The sequence below is a fragment of the Danio rerio genome, chromosome 17, assembly GCF_049306965.1.
Source record: "Danio rerio strain Tuebingen ecotype United States chromosome 17, GRCz12tu, whole genome shotgun sequence".
Lineage (NCBI taxonomy): Eukaryota > Metazoa > Chordata > Actinopteri > Cypriniformes > Danionidae > Danio > Danio rerio.
The window spans coordinates 43,590,001-43,609,672 of record NC_133192.1 but is presented as its reverse complement, the minus strand read 5'-3'; the positions used below and the strand labels follow the sequence as shown (position 1 = coordinate 43,609,672).

At 35.0% G+C, this 19,672-nt stretch overlaps 1 protein-coding gene across 8 annotated transcripts in view; it reads left to right on the top strand.

Annotated features, from left to right (window-relative positions):
* The window catches only part of LOC797812 (leucine-rich repeat and fibronectin type-III domain-containing protein 2), a 299,809-nt gene that overhangs the window by 210,851 nt on the left and 69,286 nt on the right, over window positions 1–19,672 (top strand). The window contains exon 4 of one of the 8 annotated variants that reach the window (XR_012393082.1): window positions 12,761–13,921. The exons of the other annotated variants lie outside the window; for them this stretch is intronic. The gene's annotated coding sequence lies outside the window, so the exon portion shown is untranslated. Of the gene's footprint in view, window positions 1–12,760; window positions 13,922–19,672 lie in introns of those variants that run through there. 8 annotated transcript variants of the gene reach the window in all.

Below are 19,672 nucleotides of genomic sequence, written 5' to 3'. Positions count from 1 at the left end.
GTCTTATCTAGGGCTATCCTAAAATACATCTGTGCCATAGTTTGTCTCCAGATGCATACCAGTAATGTGTTTTTCTAAGCCATTTTTTTTAAATAAAAACAATGTCACAGATAATCTAATACAACTACTGTATATTAGTCCTGCCTTGAGCTATCGTCCATTCCACAAATAATCAAAAAATAAATAAAAAGAGTAAGGCGCCACGGTGGCTCAGTGGTTAGCATTGTTGCTGCTCAGCAAGAAGGTCAACTGGTTCGCATTCCAGTTAGAATTTCTGTGTGTTTGCATGTTTTCCCCATGTTTGTTTGGTCCCCTCCGGGTGCTCCTGTTTACCAAACAGCCCAAACATGCCCTATGCGTGCATTGGGTAAACAAAATTGGCATTAAAGTGTATGAGTATGTGTGTGAACGTTCGAGTGTATGGGTGTTTTCCAGAATTGGGTTGTGGGTGGAAGGGTATCAGCTGCGTAAAACATACACTGGAATGGTTGGCAGATCATTCTGCTGTGGTGACCCCTGATAGCTTAGGGACCAAGCTAAAGGAAAATAAATGAATGACAAAGAATATTCAAACAGTTTTATAAATGGCTTTTATAGATGATTTATGTTATGTTATTTCTGTGATGGCACCTTTTTTCTTTTATCCTGCTTTTTGAAAAACAAAATTAATTAGCACTTTTCTAATTAGAACATTGTTAAATGGAGTTTACGTTGGAAACTGAGAAACGGAAATTAGAACAGGAGACTTTCTTGACACAGCAGTTCTTAGAAAACAGGAAATTACATCTACAACAGCAGTGATCTTATGAAAGAAGAAAAGGTGGAAGCTGTCAGTGATTTTCAATTTATGTGAAGGGGCAGCTATCTGTCACCTTTATTAGGTTGATGTGTTCATTTAAGGGGATTTAGACACTATTGTGTGGTATTTGAATGAGTTGCAGAGAATCAAAAATGGCCTAAAGCTGAAAGCTTTATAATGTTACAGTAGCTATGTTTCATAAGTAGTAGTAGTAATAGAAGAAGTAGTAGTAGTAGTAGTAGTAGTAGTAGTAGTAGTAGTAGTAGTAGCATTTATTAGTTTTTAATGAATAAATTAATTCATAAATATGTGTATTGGTTAATTCTTTACATTACATTTGTTTTATAACTCATATTACTAAAATACTGGCTATTTCTTAGGATGTATGTAGCACATATTAACAACATAGAATCATTTTGAAAACGTAGCCCAATATACATTTCTGGTGATCGCAAATTATGTAGCCAGAAGTATGCATGGCTGCATTTTGTCTTTAAAACGAATGCTGATCCTTTTCATGCTAGCAGCTGACCGCTTACCTCCATATGAATGGCTTATCTGCTGTTACCAGTTTGTCAAGTGGCTCATAGTGTACGCTGGCAGACTTGATATGCTGAAAAGAGTTGACTACGGTGACGGGTTCAAGTCTGATGAAGAACCGTTCCAGAAAGTATAGGTAAAACAAAAACAGAATTCAAAAAATAACATAAACAAGTAAATATCGGGGTAAGAATGTGGTAAAATCTCAAAAAGTGGTAAAAAATAAGCTGGCTTTTTTTTCTGGATTGCTTTTTAAAACACTATCTGTTTGGGGTAGCTGGTGTATAGGTCAGTCTGTGCTTTTAAAAAACACTATTGGTTTAGTTTAGGGAAGAAGCAGGGTGGGTCAGCACTACCTCCTGGAATGTAAATGTATACGTGGGTATATTTTTAGAACGAGCCTGGGTTGCTATGTTTCCATCCAAAGATGTGAATTAGATTTATGTGTAAAACTGCAATATTGAGCAAATTATTTGTGAATAAAAGCACTGTTTTCGTTCATTGAGTCAAAAAGAACCACATTTTCACTTTCTGGTAAACTGGTGCCAAATATCAAACAGAAAAAAAATTATAATTTGCTGCAGTAGAAGGTGGCACTGAGGGCCTTTATCCCCCTACACCCTGAGTTGTACAATAAATAGCTTGTGCCTCAAAAGACTCTTTAAGGCCCAATACAGTTCTAGTTGTAATAATACTAAACCACTTTGATGACAGACTTTGACTATGGGACTTTAGAATAACCAAAACAACGTTTCAAATATTTTAGAATGTGGTCAGTCCTCTGGTTTGTTCATTAATGTCATCCCATCATGCCTGGTTTTGTTGTTACATGATCTGTTAAAACAAAACCACATGACTTTTTTTGATGTTCAGGCTGGAATTTGTTTGGAAAATGTATTTCCATCGTAGTTGATGTGCATTTTTTTTTTTTATCGGCTCTTAAACAGTTGTGTGGACACTTTTTATTATTATTATTATTATTATTATTATTATTTTTAGATGCTGCATTCCAAAATGAATAGGTGGGTGGATACCTAGCTAGTGTGTTCTGACAGAAAAAGCACAGAAAGCTTATTCTGGTTTAAGCTTGGCTCTGGGGTCCGTTCTTTGTACCTTGCTTAAATGATCTAAGATGATTCAACAGATCCTGGATCTTTTCATCTTGATAACTGATCTCTGGTTTATTTGGTTCTTTTAACAAGTTCCTGAATCAGATTAAAATGTTTGAGTGAACTGATCTGAGATTGCTGCTGGGTTTGTAAAAGACTGATCTATCGATCCTCGAAATCATGGTCAGCAATGCAACGGCATTTGTATCTAAAAGTATCATTTCAATACATTTTCTCTTTTAACCACCAGGTGGCAGTCTTTGTACTTTTATTTCGGAGTGCAGATTGCATAAGTTTTATAAATATATATTTTCATATATTCATTTTCTTTTTGAGCTTAGTCCCTTTAGTAATCTGGGGTCGCCACAGCTGAATAAACCGCCATCTTATCCAGCATATGTTTTACTCAGTAGATGCCCTTCTAGCTTCAACCTGTCTGTAGGAAACATCCATACACACTCATTCACTAAGGTTAATTTAGCCTTCTCAGTTCACCTGTACCCCACGTTTTTGGACTTTAGGGGAAACCGGAGCACCTGGAAGAAACCCACGCAAACCCACTTCACACAGAAATGCCAACTGACCCAGCCGAGGTTCTAACCAGTAATCTTCTTGCTGTGGGGCTACAACACTACCTACTGTGCCGCCTAATATATATATATATATATATATATATATATATATATATATATATATATATATATATTTTTTTTTTTTTTTTTTTTTTTTTACTTTCTAATCCTGTTTATATAAAAATGAACCTGCACCCAAGCAGGTTTGAGCTACCAGAACTGTTGCTTTGACAGCAAGTCTCAGACGAGTTTTGAAGAACAAAATAATCCTGGATTGTGTCAAATCATCAATATCTAAATCCAGCTAATTTAGTAATCTACGTACAAAGAACTGACCCCAGGCCTGGACCTCTCTCAGTTTCCTCTGCTATTGTTCCTCCTCTTATAGTCCAGAGCTCCTCACGTGGGATTCGAGGCCAATGTGCGGCACAGGTGCTTCTGATTATTCACTAACATACCGGCCTTGTTCCATTACCACGGCTCTCAGCCCTGCCCCCTCGCCACAATGGCCAATTTAGTTAATTCAATTCACCTTTATTGCATGTCTTTGGACTCTAGGGGGAACCAAAGCACCTGGAGTAATCCCACAACAGAATAGGGAGAACATGCAAACTCCACACAGAAATTCCAACTTATCCAGCTGGGAATCGAGCCAGTATCCTTCTTGCTGTAACCATAGTGCTGGCCACTAAGTTGCTCCATGATTTAGTTGTTTTAGAGCAATTTAAGAACAAACAACTATCTATACAGTGGATGGAATTGTCTCAACTCTAGGTGAAAAAGCAATTTCAGTGGTGAATATGATTTAATTCAATGAATAGTTTAAATATTACTACAGCCATAGAATGCTGTATAGCAACAGCCACATGTTGCATAAATACAAAATTTTGGGGAAAAAATTTGCTTTAATTTATAATTATTGTTTAGGTCATGGAAAAAAAGACTGTCCTGTACTATAAGCTAAATGTCAGCGCTGTTGGTCATAACTGGCTGCATAATTACCTCTTGCTGCACTTGTCTGCATGGTGTTCTCCAAAATTAAAATCTGGGCTTTGTTGAGTTGCTGGATATATATTTTTGAGCAACTGCCTTAAGCCCCATTGAGAATTTTTATTGTTTTTGCAACTCTCAGATTACACAATTTGATTTTAAATCTTGACATTTTATGACATAATTGTGGAATATTACACCTTGCTTTCAATCAATCATTGTGTTACTTCTAAAATGTTCATTTTGTAAGCAAGACGCAGGATAATTGTATGTATTTGTTGCAAAAAAAAAAAAAAAAAAAAAAAAGTCTATCAATAGATTCCCTACAGATGTTTCTGTTTCCCCTAAATATGTACAGTCAGCAACAGGCGTTGTGGATGATGGAGAATAAAATTCAACATACTATGCTTTCTGTGTTAATGTTGTTAAGTGTGGCAAACATGAAATTGGTTGTCATGCTCTACAGAATACATTGAATGTTGCAATCTGACATCTATTTGTTGTTTATGTTCCCAGCAACATTCTACTTCAAGCAAATTGTGCTGAAAAAAAAGTGTAATCTTAATATGGCTAAATCGCTGTAGGTATTACACTGCTTACTGTGTAAGGTTTTTTAGTTTACCACATTGACCTGTCACTACAACTTGCCTTTTATTTAGTCAATGCTGACTGAATGATTACATCAATTCTAAACGGGTAAGAGAGGTAGCTGTTGTCTGACAGCTGTCACTCAAGGTAGGCCACCACTTATTCTCTAAGGGGCCAACGGGTTTATCTGCTACTATCACAAATTGCTTTATCGCCATTGCCTGCATTTTTGATTAACTCTGTCCAAGATTTACTTAACCTTGACTGTAAGTGTATAAACCTTGGATTGTGTTGGATTAGTAGCAGATGCTCAGCACAATGAGCTTCACCTCTTAAGCAAGCTCAGAAACTTTCCAAAATTATTATACATGTCTATTTATGACGCTAGTAGTTGACTCTATAAATAAATAATCTGTATTTACTTTATTTGGAAGGTTCGTGAATATTAATGAGCTCTGCTCTGATGGTCCTGCAGCATTAACATCAGTTGTTGATGTTTATACAACATGCTGTACTCTGACATTTTTGCATTATAATTCATTCCTTTTTTATATTTTTGTCATTATAATGATCTGTGATGGGATGAGGTCACATGTGCCTGTTGCAAGCCCAGAGCTCCTTAATGTTCTGTTTTTAAAATAAAAGTCATGCATACATAGTTGATGCACTATGAGTACGTTAACATGGGCATCAATAATCTGAATTGAACACAATTAAGACAATTCTCTGATTAAGAGTCCTCCATTTAAATAGTATTTTTTATTATTATTATTTATTTGTTTTTATTTTTTTATTGAAGTGGCATATTTCTATTTTAGTCCTTTAAATAGGAATACTTCACATTTAATTCAATTTCTGTTGAGTTTGATTATGACCAAGATTAAGGTCATCAAAAATCATTGTTTACATGGTATACCCTTAATCACAGTGCTGTCTTAATCGTATCAAAGTGGAGTATTGGTGTCAATGTAACTCGTCTTGTAATGTAAATGTCTTACTCTATGGTGAGTTAAATTTAGCACACAATGAAACTTTCTTGATTATTATGTATCCCTGTTGTTATCTAAGGAAACATTGTGGCCAATCAAATGGTCCTGGGGCACACATATTAATGATCCTGAGTGAGTTTTGTAAAGCCTACACTGCAAAAAAATGATTTTATTACTTAGACTTTTTATCTTCTTTCTAATCCAAATATCTAAAAATTATTATATCAAGAAGCACATTCTAGTCTAGCAAAACAACATATTATCTTGTTTTCAGAAAAAATATGCCAATATTAAGTGTTTTTTTTCCCTTAAAACAAGCAAATAATCTTGTTTTTCCTTTTGACATAAGATTATTTTGCTTATCCCCTTGGCAAATTATTTTGCTTGTTTTGTGGGAAAAACTCACAAAATATTGGCATATTTCTAAAAAACAAGACAATGTTTTGCTTGTCTAGAAAATTCTTCTTGATTTAATATTTTTTTTTCAGATATTTGGAGTAAAAACAAGACAAAAAATCTAAGCAAAAAATTATTTATATTCTAGTTCACACTATAGGATTTTAAGCCCGATTTGAGCCCGATTAGAAAGTTAACAAGCTCACCGACAGATGGAGTTGTGATCTGGAAAAAACCCAGGGGTGCTTGATGCTCAGCAGTCTTTATGCATGAACTTCTAAACAACTCATCAAAGAGGCTTGCTGACACGTTGCCAACTCCTCACAGATGTAAATCCAATATCTAGCTTGCTGAATATTCCAGAACAGTCGGCCGACTTGACCCCACGTGTGGTCAGATGTAGTCATGAGCTGCAGCCAATAAGAGAGCATGTCAGCAATGAGCTAAATTGATCACAGGAGGTTAACACTAAATGTCTATGGTTGGCCAGAATGGCCATCGATGCACTCGTTTCATTCTGTGTATTAGAACTATGATACTGGTCATTCTGACTGTTTTCATAAAATACATGATATTGTCACATCATATTTACATTCAATGCTTCTATTGAGATATTAAAATGAAGTTTTGAATGTCTGTCATCATATGTTATGACACCATTACCCTAAAAATATATTTTTGGTAAAACTGCCTATAAATATGTAATTAAAATACTAGAACACGCGCAAAGGTCTGGACCCCACTTTTATTTTCACTTTAAAACAGGAGCTATATTGGCGGCACAGAATATGCTGTTTTGGAAGATATATCTATCAGAAAGTTATGTTTACGTTAACAGGAAGTTGCTAGGCAGAAAAGCATGCATATTTAAAGTCACTGAAAAAAAGTAGCAGACATGCATGCAGTCATGTTGACCAATATGGTAATTAAACGTAGAAATGCTCCGTTCTTTGTGGTTTTGTAATTAAAAAAAATAAATAAATAACAGCAATGCTGGAAAGAAATACACAAATATTTATGAAGCATCAGTGTGTTATAGATATGTTAGTTTTATTTCAAAGAGGTATTAAATTACAAACATTAAAAATGCTCTGACTGCCTTGGTAGTTCTAATGTTAAAGCCACATCTATCTGCTTGAACCTTGCAGATCGATTGATCCACTGAAGCATCAGCTGACTGACAATGATTTTAAATTCTCCCTTGAAAGCTTGAAATGCTGTGATGTCATCAGCACACAAGCAGCCAATAGTGTCTTTTTCTGATGATTTCTCTCACAAAATTTCGTTGGCTGTGGTTTGGTAGCTTGACTGAGCTATTAATGAGTTGTTGTCAGATTATATATTGTGTGACTAGGGTTGTGCCATTTTCTATCAACGATGGCCGAAAGACAACATGATGCTGAGCTGGCATCGCCGATCCTTGGTCCCATCTCCTGTCGCAAACCTGCTCGCGAAAAATACACACTCTCACCGTGTTTACACTAATAGTCTTCATTTTAAAATGCCATTTTTGAACGAACATCCACACTGTGTTTTACATAGAATTTCGGAACAGCCATCTGTCCGCCGAAAATGCACATCATGTGACCACACACACACTGTCATGCACTCGTCTCAGCTCCAGAGAGCAGTGCACGTTGGACAGTTTATCAAGGATGTACGGACTTTTGAATCTATCAGGTAACGTGCCACAGCATCAGTACACTGCTTTCTCCCTGGCTATAATGCTTGTATAGTGCTGTTGGTCTTGGACCTTTTTTACTGACAAAGTTTCTTCACTGACAAAGTTCGCCATTATAACGACACATATTATCAAGGATGTACCGAAGGATCGCTTCTCACTATAGTTGTTAAATGTGATTTTTAATCATTCTTGTCTCCATCTAACAACTCTTCTGTCTTTTGAATCTATCAGGTAACGTGTCACAGCATCAGTACACTGCTTCACTCCTTGGCTATCATGCTTGTACTTAGTAATTTTAGTGAAAACCTTAGATACTGTTGGTTGGTTGTTGACACTGATCACTCTGCCTATTCATGCCAGAGTCCCATGGAAAAAGTGATTGACAGGTGGTAATTTGTGTTTAACTGATTTATGATTATGTGATTATGTTCATGGGTAAAGCTAAGACCATGCAGGTCAGGTAGTTGAAAGGGTAGGCTACAAATAATTAATTCATTATGAATTAATTGAATATTTATAAATAATTAATTCACCTCCGCCTGTGACGACGATGCCATCGTCCATCGCAATGTTTCACATTAGGCATCGTACGATGCCAAATTGGTCAACATTGCCCAATCCTATGTGTGACACCCCTTTTGTGGATCATTTACGTAGTGTCACATTGTGTGAACATCACAGCAATTAAAAGACACAAAATCAAGTCATGTAGTGTGAATGGCACAACGATCTGCCGATGTTTAAAGTCACGTAGTGTGAACTAGGCTTAACGGTAACAGATGGATGCTGACAATAGAGTTGAGGATTCACGTGCAGTACTTTATTACACAATGGTCAGGCAAACAATGGAGCAAATGGTAACATACAGGGAAATCCAGAAGCATAGTCGGATAACAGGCAAATGGTCGATGCAGGATAAAGAACAAAAAAAAGGTGAGGGTCAAAACACTGAGAAAGTAAACACAGAAAACACTTTGTAATGTTACAGGGTATGTACCAACAAGACTCAGCAATGTCTGTGAGTGTGTGTGCTGTTAATATTGTACATGTAATCCATCTTAAGTAGCTTCCAGTTGTGTGTCTGTGTAATCAATGGAGAACAGGGACAGGTGTGTGTGTGTGTGTGTGGTGCCTAAAGGGAGCTGTATTTCATATGGTGGCAGAAATGTAGTCCAAGTGAAAGTGAATGTTTCCAGCAATCTATAAAGTTTAGATCGCTGGTGATCGTGACAGTAAGAGCTGGTGTCTTTTTTTTTTTTTTTTTTTTTTATTCAAGCAAAAGTATAGAAAGTATATAAAGGTGAAAATGCTGTTTAAGCCCCATAGTATGACATTTGCATTTGTAACCCTCCGGTCCTATACCACCTTCTTGCTGCAAGCTGGGATCAAACATGGGAGGGTGATGCTCTAATGAAGAGGCTAAAGACTGGCGTCTAACATCTGTCGATAGAGCACCTTTTGAGATCTGAGGCTTCTCTAGTTTGCTTTCCTTACACATGTACTGGACTTTTTAATATTCAACTATGCCTAGATATACACAGATACCCATGTTATGGCAACTTGAAAACTATCGACATGCTAATAGATGTAAATGGCTGGGTAGTTACATGGTTGTACATATGTTTCTGATAAAATTGCTGAAGCTTGTTGCAAATTTGAGAGCAGGAAAAACAAATCAAGACAGAAGCAAGACAGAATCAGTCAATATGAATGACATGAAATGAGTGTGTAAGTAAGCGGAGTAAAAGTTAATCTTTGTTAAAACAAATACAGATTCATTAGCAGTCTTCTTTCTTTCTTTCTTTCTTTCTTTCTTTCTTTCTTTCTTTCTTTCTTTCTTTCACCCTTCAAACTTACAATACTTCAGTCAAATCACCCTCTGAAATCCAGCCACTGGTCCTTTCCTTAACAAACTGACCCCTCAAAAACCTCTGCAGAAGTGTGTTAAGAGCCAGCACAACTGTAGCCTTGAACAAGACACTTAACTGTAGGTTGCTCAAGGGGGAACTGTCCCTGTGGAGAGTTCATGGTTCTGTTACATGCCGACAACATGTTTAGGTTGTGGCTATAAATTACATCAGGTGCGTGTCAAGAATAAACATTCCATTTTTATTTCCGTGCAGAAGCATTGCATGTCTCTCTTAAATGCTTCATTGTGATTGGTCAGTCATGACATTTGAAGGTCATTTATTTTTCGACAATGGCTGTAGGTAATAGCAATAGCAAATATTATTATTATTTTTTTTATGTATCTTGTACTTGTATCACACTTGAGATATGTTCCTCTTCATTAAATTCAAATGCAACTGGAGCCATGTTATTTTTTTTTCAACTGTATAATTTACTTAGGGTTTTGGGGTTAATAGTATATATATATATATATATATATATATATATATATATATATATATATATATATATATATATATATATATATATATATATATATATATATACCTGCCTATCTTGAAGATAATAACTGTTCATTAGTAGTTATAATAATAGAATTAGCATCTAATTCTACCCAAAACCTTAACACAACATCTACCTTACTAATTATTAATCAATGGCTATTCAGTAGTTTAGCAAGCTAATAGTGTTAGTTTATTGTTTGTTAATGCCATGAATTGTGATCTAAACTAACGAGTTAGCCTATGTTTATAACCTATATTATAAATGATTTCTTTAAAAATTGTATTTTTGTAAAAAAGCTGTGTGGTAGGTGGACTGTATACTATCCACTTTATTTTAATGTGTATTTGTTATACATCTTCTATGTACGCGCTGAAGTAATTATAAATAATGGTGCATAATTGCATGCAACTTACCCTTAACAGTAAGTACTACCACTAAACACAATTGTTCTAAACTATTTAGAAATTAATTCTAATCATATAGTAAATACATGTAATTAATGTAAAATTGATGTAATATAATTGATGAAATATTATTTAGTAGTTAAATGCACTATAACAAGGGCTTAAAAAAAAAAAAAAAAGTGCAACTTTAAACCTAAGCTAGTAACTTTCATCAAAGAAGCGACTTCTCTTTGGCCTCCAGATGACCCAAAATGGGATTAATGTCTTCAAGCTTCTGGATGCACATTTTCCTTTTTGTCTTAATGTTTGCTTTGCTTATGCTGTTGTGTTCTGGCCATTGTGATTTTTTTCAACATTTGCAGTCTTGTTACAAGATGTAAGGATGCAGATAAGTCATCCTCATTAATAAAACAAGCAGAGAGCAGAACTGCAGTACAAACCAGCAAGCCTGTGCTTAAAACTGGGACATTACAGTATTGTACAGTAACTAGCTTACCTATTAGTCTTTAAGTACTCTCTGCATACCATAGCACTTTTAGTAGTCACCTTGAGATAACTCAGGTGGGTTTAAATGCACAGCTTGATTTGTAGTCGTATAAAAATGAAAATGTATGCACATTTTACTCTTTGGTTTTTGTTAAACACAATATATATATATATATATATATATATATATATATATATATATATATATATATATATATATATATATATTAGATATGTGCTAGAAATGTGAGAAAAAATAAAGAGAGGGATTTATAATTCAGTTGGCTAATAATTGTAACTTCAACTATATAAATATATACATTTCTAGCACATTTCTAATCATGATAGTATTAATAACTAATTTCTAATAACTGATGTATTTTATCTTTGTTATGATGACAGTAAATAATATTTTACTGGATGTTTTTCAAGACACTTCTATACAGCTTAAAGTGACATTTAAAGGCTTATCTAGGTTAATTAGGTTAAATAGGCATGTTAGGTTAATTAGGCAAGTTATTGTATGATGGTTTGTTCTGTAGACTGTCGAAAAAATATGGCTTAAATGGGGCCAATAATTTTGACCTGAAAATGGTTTAAAAAAAAAAATGCTTTTATTCCAGACGATATATATATATATATATGTTTAAATGGAGATGGTGGTGGTGATGATGATGATGTGAATTATAATCACTATAGTGGTATTATTAGTAGTAGTATTTATTTACTTATTTATTTTTTAATGAATGAATGAATTCAACTCAGGCTCATTTTGAACAATGTACCCCGATATATGTTTCATATATAGAAAGCACCAAATACTTTCCAGGAGGAATTTTTTTTTTTTTGCTGTTTTTTTGTTTTGTTTTTTTTTCTAATCCACCAGAGGCCGTTGTGTACGCTTTTTCAGCTCTCACATTTCTCTCAGGAATGCCTTCACGCCTGTACCCCCACCCACCCTTTCCCTAAACCCAACCGATAGTGCTTTAAAAAGCACAAATTGACCAGTGCCCACCCACAAAAGCAATCCAGAAAAAGAATAGCCACCTGATTTTTACCTCGTTTTCAGATTTGACCACATTCTCACTTACTTGTTTATTTATTTTTTGGCTTTAGTTTTATCTTATCGGCTTTCTGAAACCATTCTTTACTGGATTCAAACCCCATTGTTGTTGTCAACTCCTCTCTGTATTTCAAATCCGCTGACGTACACTGCAAGCCACTGGACAAACTGGTAACAGAGGGAAAGCCGTCCATACAGATGGAAGCCATTCTACATAATTTGGGATCTCCAGAAATATATATAGGGCTTGGTTTTCAGAATAAGCCTATGTTGCATGAATTTATGAATTTAACACATACTACTAAAATATTATTAGGATGTATACAGCACATAATAATGTCCTATCAAGCATGACCATACTATAGATCCCTAATCCTCCCTCAGTACTTAAAAAATCACCCCTATACATTTCTTTTTCCTTTTGTACATTTCATTTCTATCACGTTTCCAGCAATCTCTGACTCAGCAGAATGACTAATCCATCCAAAAGTCCTTAGTCATACCTCAACAGGGTATTATCTCTTATTACTTTGAGATTGCTCTGTTTTTGTGGGATAATTATTTCCTTGGTAATTAATCACTCGCAGAGAAAACAATTCCCTTCATTTTAATTCCTCTCCAATAGTGCACTCATCAGTTAAACAACTCGGGAAGGAACAATCAAAAAAAAAGTAGGCCACCACTGATTTTTATTTATTTATTTATTTCCTTTTTTTTCTTCACAGCAGTGCACACAATGCCAAATTCCCCAGGAGAAGCAGCATTGATCTACTGAAAGCTGCGTAAGTTTTCTATCCCAGGGAATCAGTGTGACAAAAAGCATCAGTGTGAGACTAATGCACCAGAAATGCCACCGTTGCCGCCCAGTGTTTTTGTGGGAACCTTTGTTTGCTGATACTGAGCTCCAATAAAGCAGGGGTTACTCCTGGATACAGATGAGAATTAGAGACTAAAGTTATCGTTTCTGTTGCGAACAGGTCATGGCAGATTTCTGAATGTGCACTTGGCGTGTCAGCCATTTTTAGTCGTCTTCTATGCATAATGCTCTCTATGAATATATTCATGTTACACCTTCTTAGACAAAAGGCCTACTCAAGCTTGCTATTTTTGTTGCTTAACTGCCAGGATACAAAGGCTTTGGAGAAATTACTTTACATAGGGGTGTTTATAATTTGACCTATATACTGAGATTTTTTATATAATTGTTTTTGCGTGAACTGATGACATGTGGTTTTTACTGGGGTGTAGTCATTAAAGGAACAAAAGGTAGCCTTCAATTTTGTCCAGGCCTGTTTTATTCATTTACTGTTTAAAATGCTTTGGTTTACCACAATTCTTAGGAATGGTCGGATTTTCAATAATTTATTTTCACACCTAGAATATGTGTGCTACCCAAATAATATGTCTTTGACAACAGGTTTTTCAAGCCAAGTGGTCTAGAGATATCTGCAGATTTTTAGCCCCTCATTGTGTCAATATATTTACATGTGAAAACGTATATTTATTAAATTTTGAAATTGAGTTAACTAATATTTTGTGATATAATAATAGAAATGTTAAATTATTAATTTGGTTTATATACAATACAGTTTGTAAAGCAATATTTTTTTGTCTTTTAGTAGATATATTATACAAGAGACATGCTTTGATTACCAAATAAGTGGATCTTATTGGATTTGCATTGTAAACATTAAATAAAAGTTAAAAAATTATTATTTTTATATCATACTGTATATAGTTTCAGTTATGATACTCACAAAATCATTCCACATAAATCCGGATATTTTTCACAAAATTCTCAGCAGAAATTGCAAAAAATGTCTGCAGATGCTGTTAGGCCCTAGTAAAAAGTACTATATTTGCAATTAAGAGGCTTTACTGGTTACAAAAAAAAAATAAATAAAAAAAACAACAACAACACAAGCACTAGTGACTAATGTGCTAACTATTTTATTTAGATATAAACAAGTTTTTTATGCCTAGAGAGTTTGGTTCTCTAACTATGGATTAAACATTAAGTTAATTAAGAAAATGTTACATTAAGAAAATGTTTTTATCAAATGTTGTGAAGTGTTGTGAGATCTTAACCAGGCTGGTTTTGTTTGATTTTGTAAATACATAACATGCGCTGCAACCCAGAGTATTGTTTTATACAACAGGCCTTTGCAGTCTTGAATGAAACAACCACCTAGTGCACCAATAATACTCTTGTTCATTATCTTCTCGATTATCACAATGACACACAACCGAACATGCAAATCTATGGATTTGCTTGTCCCTTATTATTGAATTCTGTGTCCTCAAGCATCTGCACTGATAATTATATACTATAGCATCTTTCCCTTGGGTCTGTCTGTCTTTGCATAAACAAACAATTTGTGCGACGGAAATACACGTGACTCACAAATGAACAAGTGCAGCTGTTGTAGATGCCGAACGTGTTTTTGTTTGTGCAGCACAGCCTCAATTAAGGAGCAGGGGTGCTGAGACCTTTGGTTGAAAGCATCTCATTTGTGATCGTCTCAATGAAGTGCGAGGAACATTCTATATAGAGACAACGGCAATTACATTCCTCTCCTGGTATTTTAAGATGCCAAAGGTGATGCTTTTTAGCATGCTGCTATATTTTTAGGTGGCATAAAGTCAAATGGTGTCTTCTGCATTTAACCCGTCCATGTTAGTGCATACACAGACAGACTTGTGCTGCCATCTTTATGGGGACTTCCCATTTTATACTGAACAGTCTATATATTTGATCCTCATATCTTAATCTCAATGCTTACAAGAAACAATCAGGATTTTTACATTTTAAAATACTTCATTATGTGTGACTTATGAGCCGTCTTCCACATTAGCCTAGATTATCACTATACAATACTGTTAATTTTCATACATTAACACTATTCATGTTGTTTTCACACAATAGTGAGTCAATTAACATGTTTCTGTCATGTTCATTTTATTTTCGCACAAGTTTATCCCACAGCAAAATCATGGATTTTTTCTCTCTCTCAAATGCTTAAACACAGCACGACAGAAAAGAAAATGTCATGTTGCAAACTTGAAATAAAGGTTAAAGCAATAACTTTTTACTTTTTATTTATCCTGTTTCTGAACATCAGCTGATAATAATTATTTTAATTTCTCATAATGAGGAATTGCTCATTTCTCCTTTTTCTTCATCTGTACTCTTCATTCTTTAGTTCAGCAGGGATCTTTTTCCTGGATTTTTCCTGAATATATATATATATATATATATAAGTAGCACAAGTAGCAGTGTGATATGGCAGTATATCAACACTGGTGGGAGACGTGCTTTGGCGTCCACACTAGTGCTGATATACAGCCATATCGTACTGCTACAAGTGTGATATTGCACTTATACAACAGTTTGACGGCATAATCATTTATATAAAAAAGAAAAACAAACACGGAGAGTCTAAAAACCCCTGTTGTATTAGAAACTACTTTCTTCCACCTTTCATTCACATCTGCAGCTGATGGCAGAACAGCGGAAGCTGTTACTAATTTACCAATGTCACTTTAGAGCTAGTGTTTGAATGATTTTCTATAGAGTAATTTCTAAAGTGATGATAAAACAGGTGCTTTTGCTCACATTTTAAGATTATAAGGGTGAATGTGACATGAAGTGAAGTTTCATAAACCAATTTCGAGAGGAGCAGGTGATATGATTGAGCACTGCTGGCCACTCATCTGTAATCAGTAATAATCCAATCAGAGTGATCTTAGCTTACTATAAATGGATCACTTTCTCCTTATTGCTCTATCTTCATTTTGGAAGAATCCCCCCTTCCACCCCGTCTCCTCCTTTTTCTCCCCTTTCTAAAGGGGGAGCTATCGAGACCTACTTGATCTCGGATCCCCTGATATGCCTATTGACCGGGCGGGAGCCCTGGGCTCAAATATCTCTAAGCTCAGGATTCTCTCCTGAGACAGCATGCCAAACCTGCTTTAAATGTCAAGTAAATCTTGTGGATGGGAACTCTTGAAATGCCATTCGTCTATAGAGATATCTCCCTACAGTCTATTACAGTCTACAGTATTTCTCTGTTGTCGTTGTCGTTGCCATTGTGACGGGTGCCAGGTGTCCCAGCGTTAACCTGGAAACTTTGAGGAATAAAAAAAATGCGACAAACTATTTCGCTCTTTCTATTGGCCTTTATCCAGTTTCTTATTCACAGCTTTTTATTGACGCTATCTGGTCCCATCTCTGCAAAACATCCACACACACATTCACACACACTATGGACAATTTAGCCTACCCAATTCACCTGTACCGCATGTCTTTGGACTGTGGGGGAAACCGGAGCACCCGGAGGAAACCCGCACGAACGCAGGGAGAACATGCAAACTCTACACAGAAACACCAACTGAGCCGAGGCTCGAATCAGCGACCCAGCCACCTTCTTGCTGTGAGGTCGACACCACTACCTACTGCGCCACTGCCTTGCCCTATATCTCAAAATAATTCAGACTGCAGATAGAACTTGTCTGCTTCTTGAATCTGATTGGCTTATAGCCATAGAATAATCTACAATATCAGCACTCGTACAGCTTCTCCACTCTTGTGTATTACTCTTCCCACATAGAGTCACAGCTCAACAAATGTACTACACTTTGACAAATATGGCTGCTGTTGGACAACATAATGTATTTTTGTTGCCATTTTAAGCGAGAATGTAGTTGTTTAGTTTGCAACTATGCAGTTTATTTATAAGGATAGTGCTTATTTCAAATATTTATAATTTTGAAGATGCAGGCTATCATTGAGCTGAGCAAAGAGGGTTCATGTTCCACCACAAGATGGCAAAAGAGACGCATGATAAGTGGGGTGGAATAACTCAGCATAATTCAAAGTATAGCTGATCAAATCATTATAAAACTGGTGACTCTCTACGTTGATCTCTCTCTTTTGTATGTTGTAGTGCTGTATTTATACCATAGTAAATATAGTAATGTTTGCTTTCCATGTTTTCTTGTCCTTTGACTTTTTCTGAGGTAATTATTGTGATCTCCCAATTGCAACATAGAATTCAAAATTTCTGTAGACTGATGGCATTTCATGCCGTTCAGCCTTATATTCTTACAATATGAGCAAAATCATCTGTTTTGTCATTACTTTAGATATTATGTTACAGAATCGTTCAAACGCCAGCTCTAAAATTACGTTGGTGAATTAGAAATGCGTTCTGCTGTTCTGAACAACTGCAGATGTTAATGAATATCGGAAGAAACAAAAGGATTTTTGAGACTCTCTATATTTAATTTTCTTTTTTATATACACAATGCTGTTGAACTGTTGCACAAACGTAATATCACACTCATAGCAGTATGATATGCCTGTATAGGGCTGGACAATAATTCAATATCAATATATATCGCAATAGAATTATTTTCAATAACGGTGATATGAGTTTTAAACTCATTTCCGGTATTTCAATATAAATTTACTTATATTTATAAGTTACTTATACTTATATTAACTTTACTTATACTTATACTTATATTACTATATTATTATTATTATATTATTATAATTATATTATATAATTATATATACTTATACTATTATATATATATATATATATATATATATATATATATATATATATATATATATATATATATATATATATATATATATATATATGTGTGTGTGTGTGTGTGTGTACCGAACAAATTTTAGCATTGCATCAGCTAAGGCACCTAAATGTTATTTACAGTAAATTACCCTACTGCAATTTTATGATGTTAAAGGGTGTAGTACATTCACAAAGAAAATGTGACAAAATAACATTTAGGTGCCTTAGCTGATGTGTACTGTATGCTTATGACCAGAGATATTGCCTATTTCTGCTTTGTATGTATCGTATAGTTAGAGCTATAGTAGGCTTGTTACCTGTAGTAAATCAGTCTGGCCTCCAACCATATACTGGAATCTTCTAGAAAAACTTATTTCTGCTTTGGGATAGAGTGCATTTTGGTTCTGTCAATGTAATTTGCAGATGATCCCTAAAACTGTGTGCGCGAATGTCTGGCCAATATCAAACCTAAAACCAACATTACTGAGCTAGAAGGTGATTGGTTTTCTTAAGTATTTCCCAGTTCAGGCTTATGGGCTTGTCCAGCTTCACAAAGCAGCTGAAGAACAGACTTCATCATGTTTATGCTTCCATATGTCCCAAAAAGTCCTAACTGCCGCATTGGCCGCCATAAGTGGGCGTGGCCAGGCCAGAATGCATTTTCAATTTCACATCGGCTTTTATTTGTCACAATGTAAAAATGGAAATGGATTCTTTTTTTTTTTTTTTTTTTCATTTTCATTTTGCAGCAAACCTTGCACATATGTCTTGGAAAGTGCTAACTGAAATACAGAAATACATTGTCATTTAACATATTGCATTATCATTTTGTGTATTACATTTCAAAATGAATTTTGCTACACAAATCCCACGATGTTATGCTGCAAATGTAATCCTGCGTTTCCTAGACATGAGTGTAAATGCATTTAGGACAAATAACATTTAAATGATCATTTTGCTACAGTTTCTGCTTGTACTTTATACATATCAAATTCCAGTTTGTGTATTGCATTTTCAATTTAATTTGCAACTTATAAAGCATTAAACTGTGAATACAATTTAAATATTAAAACTGTGTTTGAAATGAGAAATGCAAATTATGTAGTTTAATTTTCATTTTTATTCTGCAGCAAACATTGCTTAAATGTCTTGGAAAATGCTAATTGAAATACAGAAATACATTGCCATTCAACAAATTGCACTGTTGTTTTGCATATTTCATTTCAAATCAAATTATGCTATTCATATGCTTCCATAGTTATCATCAAAATATATTCATAGAATGGTAGTAATGAACATTTATAGAAGTATATACAGGTATGTGTATAAAGCCTCTGTTTTGTGAGAAGTGCTTCTTCTATGATATGTAAACAACCCGTTCAGCTTTACTAGAGTGAGAATGAAGTTGAGTGAAATTTTCTGTCGTACACCATGCCCACCAAAAGGGTACCTTTTTGGCAGTGGAAATGCAAGCCTGATAAAGGTGACCTGCACCAACCCGTACTGTACCACTCAGTGAAAAAGGGCCATTAAATAGGCCCACTAAAAAAACTCCTGCCATAAAGCCCAAACTGTCCAGTGGTGCCACTGGTTAAAAGCATACATCAAATCTCCTTTATATCAATGACATAAAAGTGATAGAATCTTGTCAAGATTATAAAGTTTTCACTGCAGTACTATAAACACTCCCTTCAAGTAAAGTGTTATTGAATATTTATATGATGAGATTAGCTGTGACAAGTGACTTTTCAAGTCTTTGTATTTTTCTATGGCTTCTTTTAGATTGAGTTTAGAGCATAAACCAAGTCATATCTTGACTGATTGCCTCTATTACCATGGCAACCAGGGCCCTGTTCTGCATCTTGATGTAAATGTACTTTGGGTTTTGTGGATTATTTGTTGAATCCATCTAAGGGGTTATAGCACTTAAGCAAGATAAGGGATTAAGCTGGGATTTTCCAACTATCTTGGCTGACTTGGTTTTTAAAAACCAGGCTAAATTAAGTTCCTATTGAGATTTATTCTTTGCAGCTA